Genomic DNA, 6,932 nt, shown 5'->3' with positions numbered 1-6,932 from the left:
AACATTTTCACTCTCTTCTTTCACTTTCAAAAAGAGGCTCTTTAGTTCTTCCCTTTCTGCCGTAAGGGTGGTGTCATCTGCATGTCTGAGGTTATCGGTATTTTCCTGGCAATCTTGATTCCAACTTCTGCTTCATTCAGCCCAGCATTTCTCATGATATAGTCTGCATAGAAGTTAAATAAGCAGGGTGACAATATACAGCCTTGACATACTCCTTTCCCTATTTGGAACCAGTCTGTTGGTCCATGTCCAGCTCTAACTATTGCTTCCTGACCTGCATACAGATTGCTCAGTAGGCACGTCAGGTGGTCTGGTATTCCCATCTCTTAAAAGAATTTTCCACAGTTTGTTGTGATCCACACAGTCAAAGGCTTTGGCAGAGTCAAGAAAGCAGAAATAGATGTTTTTCTGGAACCCTCTTGCTTTTTTGATGATCCAGTAAATGTTGGAAATTTGATCTCTGGTTCCTTTGCATTTTCTAAATGCAGCTTGAACATCTGGAAGTTCACAGTTCATGTACGATTGAAAGCTGACTTGGAGAATTTTGAGCATTACTTTACTAACATGTGAGATGAGTGCAATTGTGTGGTAGTTTGAGCATTCTTTGGCATTGCCTTTCTTTGGGATTGGAATGAAAACTGACCTTTTCCAGTCCTGTGGCCACTGCTGAGTTTTGCAAATTTGCTGGCATATTGAGTGCAGCACTTTCACAGCATCATGTTTCAGGATTTGAAATAGCTCCACTGGAATTCCATCACCCCTACTAGCTTTGTTCATAGTGATTCTTCTTAAGGCCCACTTGACACTTTATTCCAGGAATATATAGGTGGAAATGGTAATTTTTAAAATTTAACACCTAAGGCAATCACAGAGAGTTTACTCTCTTAATGAACATATTTTTCATACCCAAGGGAATTTTGAAAATCTCTCGATTCAATTATAAAATGCTCAGTGAGATTCAATCCAGCGCACTAAGCATGGGCAGCTGCGCCCGGTGCACTAAGCACAGCCAAGAGGAGCTTCCCCATGTCTAAGGTCAGGGGTAGAAGCAGGGAGGACCCCATGCCCAAAGGGCAGTGGCCAAGAGGAGTTACCCCACGTCCGAGGTCAGGGACTGCAGCTGGGAGTGCTAAGCTGCGACGGCGCAGGAACGGCTGAGAGGAGCTACCCTGTGTCCGAGGTCAGGGGCAGTGGCCGGGAGGAGCAACCTCACGCCTGAGGCCAGGGGCAGTGGCCGGGACGAGCAACCACAGGTCCAAGGAGCGGTGGCTGTGCAAGCACAGGAGGGCCTAGAGGAGCTATCCCACATTGAAGGTCAGGAAAGGTGGCGGTGATGAGATACCCTTTGTCCAAGGTAAGGAGCAGCGGCTGCGCTTTGCTGGAGCAGATGTGAAGAGATACCCCACGCCCAAGGTAAGAGAAACCCAAGTAAGATGGTAGGTGTTGCAAGAGGGCATCAGAGGGCAGACACACTGAAACCATACTCCCAGGAAACTAGTCAATCTAATGACACTAGGACCACAGCTTTGTCTAACTCAATGAAACTAAGCCATGCCTGTGAGGCAACCCAAGACAGGTGGGTCATGGTGGAGAGGTCCAACAGAATGTGGTCCACTGGAGAAGGGAATGGCAAACCACTTCAGTATTCTTGCCTTGAGAACCCTAGGAACAGTATAAAAAGGCAAAATGATAGGATACTGAAAGAGGAACTCCCCAGGTCAGTAGGTACCCAATATGCTACTGGAGATCAGTGGAGAAATAACTCCAGAAAGAATGAAGGGATAGATCCAAAGCAAAAACAATACCCAGCTGTGGATGTGACTGGTGATAGAAGCAAGGTCTGATGCTGTAAAGAGCAATATTGCATGGGAACCTGGAATGTCAGGTCCATGAATAAAGGCAAATTGGAAGTGGTCAAACAAGAGATGGCAAAGGTGAACGTCAACATTCTAGGAATCAGCGAACTAAAATGGACTGGAACTGGTGAATTTAATTCAGATGACCATTATATCTACTACTGCGGGCAGGAATCTCTCAGAAGAAATGGAGTAGCCATCATGGTCAACAAAAGAGTCCGAAATGCAGTACTTGGGTGCAATCTCAAAAACAACAGAATGATCTCTGTTCGTTTACAAGGCAAACCATTCAATATTACAGTAATCCAAGCCTATGCCCCAACCAGTAATTCTGAAGAAGCTGAAGTTGAATGGTTCTATGAAGACCTACAAGACCTTTTAGAACTAACACCCAAAAAAGATGTCTTTTTCATTATGGGAGACTGGAATGCAAAAGTAGGAAGTCAAGAAACACCTGGAGTAACAGGCAAATTTGGCCTTGGAATGGGGAATGAAGCAGGGCAAAGACTAATAGAGTTTTGTCAAGAAAATGCACTGGTCATAGCAAACACCCTCTTCCAACAACACCAGAGAAGATTCTACACATGGACATCACCAGATGGTCAACACCAAAATCAGATTAATTATATTCTACGCAGCCAAAGGTGGAGAAGCTCTATACAGTCAACAAAAACCAGACCAGGAGCTGACTGTGGCTCAGATCATGAACTCCTTATTATCAAATTCAGACTGAAATTGAAGAAAGTAGGGAAAACCGCTAGACCATTCAGATGTGATCTAAGTCAAATCCCTTATGATTATACAGAGGAAGTGAGAAATAGATTTCAGGGCCTACATCTGATAGATAGAGTGCCTGATGAACTACGGAATGAGGTTTGTGACATTGTACAGGAGACAGGGATCAAGACCATCCCCATGGAAAAGAAATGCAAAAAAGCAAAACGGCTGTCTGAGGACGCCTTACAAATAGCTGTGAAAAGAAGAGAAGTGAAAAGCAAAGGAGAAAAGGAAAAATATAAGCACTGAATGCAGAGTTCCAAAGAATGGCAAGGAGAGATAAGAGACCTTCTTCAGCGATCAATGCAAAGAAATAGAGGAAAAGAACAGAATGGGAAAGACTAGAGATCTCTTCACAAAAATTAGAGATACGAAGGAAATATTTCATGCAAAGATGGGCTTAATAAAGGACAAAAATGGTATGGACCTAAGAGAAGCAGAAGATATTAAGAAGAGGTGGCAAGAATACACAGAAAAACTATACAAAAAAAAATCCTCATGACCAAGATAATCACGATGGTGTGATCACTCACCTAGAGCCAGACATCCTGGAATGGGAAGTCAAGTGGGCCTTAGAAAGCATCACTATGAACAAAGCTAGTGGAGGTGATGGAATTCCAGTGGAGCTATTTCAAATCCTGAAACATGATGCTGTGAAAGTGCTGCACTCAATATGCCAGCAAATTTGCAAAACTCAGCAGTGGCCACAGGACTGGAAAAGGTCAGTTTTCATTCCAGTCCCAAAGAAAGGCAATGCCAAAGAATGCTCAAACTACCACACAATTGCACTCATCTCACATGCTAGTAAAGTAATGCTCAAAATTCTCCAAGCCAGGCTTCAGCAATATGTGAACCATGAACTCCCTGATGTTCAAGCTGGTTTTAGAAAAGGCAGAGGAACCAGAGATCAAATTGCCAACATCTACTGGATCATGGAAAAAGCAAGAGAGTTCCAGAAAAACATCTATTTCTGCATTATTGACTATGCCAAAGCCTTTGACTGTGTGGATCACAATAAACTGGAAAATTCTGAGAGAGATGGGAATACCAGACCACCTGACCTGCCTCTTGAGAAATCTGTATGCAGGTCAGGAAGCAACAGTTAGAACTGGACATGGAACAACAGACTGGTTTCAAATAGGAAAAGGAGTACATCAAGGGTGTATATTGTCACTCTGCTTATATAACTTATATGCAGAGTACATCTTGAGAAATGCTGGACTGGAGAAACACAAGCTGGAATCAAGATTGTTGGGAGAAATATCAATAACCTCAGCTATGCAGATGAGACCACCCTTATGGCAGAAAGGGAAGAGGAACTAAAAAGCCTCTTGATGAAAGTGAAAGAGGAGAGTGAAAAGTTGGCTTAAAGATCAACATTCAGAAAATGAAGATCATGGCATCTGGTCCCATCACTTCATGGGAAATAGATGGGGAAACAGTGGAAAGAGTGTCAGACTTTATTTTGGGGGGCTCCAAAATCACTGTAGATGGTTACTGCAGCCATAAAATTAAAAGATGCTTACTCCTTGGAAGAAAAATTATGACCAACCTACATAGCATATTCAAAAGCAGAGACATTACTTTGCTGACTAAGGTCCGTCTAGTCAACGCTGTGGTTTTTCTGTGGTCATGTATGGATGTGAGAGTTGGACTGTGAAGAAAGCTGAGCACCAAAGAATTGATGCTTTTGACCTGTGGTGTTGGAGAAGACTCTTGAGAGTCCCTTGGACTGCAAGGAGATCCAACCAGTCCATTCTGAAGGAGATCAGCCCTGGGATTTCTTTGGAAGGAATGATCCTAAAGCTGAAACTCCAGTACTTTGGCCACCTCATGCAAAGAGTTGACTCATTGGAAAAGACTCTGATGCTGGGAGGGATTATGGGCAGGAGGAGAAGGAGACGACAGAGGATGAGATGGCTGGATGGCATCACGGACTTGATGGACATGAGTCTGAGTGAACTCCGGGAGTTGGTGATGGACAGGGACGCCTGGTGTGCTGCGATTCATGAGGTCACAAAGAGTCGGACACGACTGAGCGACTGAACTGAACTGATTTCAAGGGCATATATTTGAACAACAAGAAGACAAGATGAGGAGTAGTTAATTGGGTCCAATTGAAAAGTGCTTATATGTACATCAAAACAATGAACTAGCTGCTTTTCGTTTTGTTTTTGTAAGTAATGCAAAACATTCCAAGAATCAAGCAGATTTGTACAAAATACAATAAATCGGCCTGAAAAACACTGAGGAGTAGGATAGCAAATTAAATGAATCAATTATTTCAATATTTAAGGCAAACACTGTTTTTTAAACAAAAAGTCTTTGCCTTGATCATTGATAATTAAGAGTAAAATATGTTGCCATAATTTCACATAAATATTTGTGTTTCATGTCAAGCAACAAGACAACATTATTTCCTGTAGGGAGACACTGATGGTAATCTCTTATCATATATCATTAAAAAGTCATTTAGTTTTTGGAATTTTGGAGTATAATCTGGAAATTGAGAGGTAAGTTTGCTGTATGTTGAACTATTACTAGCAGCTATAGCCAGACATTTTTAACAAGTAACATTTTCATTTAACAGAAAATAATACTTCTGAATTTTGCTGATAAATAATAAACATGATATTTTATTCACTTGGATAAGAAACAAAGAAGTATCAATGTTGTACAAATTCTCATTACTAATGTGACTCTTACATGACAAGGATTTTTTCTTAATATTTATTTGACTGTACCAGGTCTTAGTTGCAACATGCAAGATCTTAGTTGCGGCAGGCAAACTCTTAGTTGCAGCATGTGCGATCTTGTTCCCTGACCAGGGCTCGAATCTGGCCTCCCACATTGGGAGCATGGGGTCTTAGCCATTGGACAACCAGTGAAGTCCCAAGGATTTTTATATATAGAAGAAATAGATTGCTTTGCCTCAGCTGGAATGCCCATCTTGGATGAACTACTCTCCATGGTAAAGTTAATTTGGCCGAGAGAGGTTTGTTTGAATTTTAGGATATCGAAGAGTTTAGAGCCAATCTGGGCTTTCCTGGTGGCTCAGATGGTAAAGAATCTGCCTGCAGTGCAGGAGATCCAGGTTCAGTCCCTGGGTTGGGAAGATCCCCTGGAGAAGGGAATGGCAACCCACTCCAGTATTCTTGCCAGGAGAATTCCATGGACAGAGGAGCCTGGAGGGTTACAGTCTATGGGGTTGCCGGGAGTCAGACACAGCTGAGTGACTAACACTTTCACTTTCACATTTTAGACAGTCTACATATACTTTCTATTAATGTTTCTGTCCTGCTGTTCTCTTAATTTTTCTTTTTGTATCTAATCCCGTTCTTTGACTTGAGATATATCTAGATTTCCTTGGGTAAATCGTCCTAGCATGGCAACACTAAAATAATTTTCTTGTTTCCTTTCAACTTCTTTGGAGTCATATTGTTACTATTACTACCCAGAAAGGCTTAGAAGAAATTCCTTGGATTAAATTAATTGTTCTCTTTCCCTGCTTGTGATTCCTTGATGGTCAGTATGACCCTTAGACAAGCTTGTTTTCCACTCAGACTTGTTCCTGCAGTTGAAAAAAATGTGTCTGGTAAACATGCCTAGGGCTGTTGCTAGTAGAACCTTTCCAAAAACACTTATTTATTTTAAATGTGTCTAGTTGTCTGGTTTCTCATCTAAAATGTTCTATTATCTTTAGTTGTTAGACTTAAATACTTAAATTTGATAACCAATAAAACTGATAACTAGTAATTAAACTGAATGTTAGTTTTAGACTTATTTTTATTAAGTTAAAACACAGTAAATTGCCATATGTAGAGTAAACATTGTACAGTGTCAGTCATTTTATATTTTGACCTAATATTTTCCTCTTTACCATGAGGGCAACAAATTAATAAAAGCTTGGGTTCGGGAGTCAAACACACAAACCTTCAAATTATAGCCCAGTCACTTACTAGCTGTGTGACTGTGGAAAGTTATTTAATCTTTTTTGGTTTCAATTTCTTTATTTGAAAATTAAACATAGTAATGAGACCACAGATAAGTAGACCCAAGGCTAAGCAGCTGGAATTCATCCCCTATGGACAGATACTCCAAATAGCAGGAGTGGGAGAGGAGCAGAGCCTGCCCAGATAAGAGATACTATTGTTCAGTTGCTAAGTCGTGTCTGACTCCTTGCAACCCCATGGACTGCAGCACGCCAGACTCCTCTGTCCTCCACTGTCTTCCAGAGTGTGTTCATATTCATGTCCATTGAATCAGTGATAAGATAAAAGACACGTATTCCTCAATATT

This window comes from Budorcas taxicolor, chromosome 1 (genome assembly GCF_023091745.1).
Source record: "Budorcas taxicolor isolate Tak-1 chromosome 1, Takin1.1, whole genome shotgun sequence".
NCBI classification, from domain to species: Eukaryota; Metazoa; Chordata; class Mammalia; order Artiodactyla; family Bovidae; genus Budorcas; species Budorcas taxicolor.
This window is presented reverse-complemented; position numbering follows the sequence as displayed.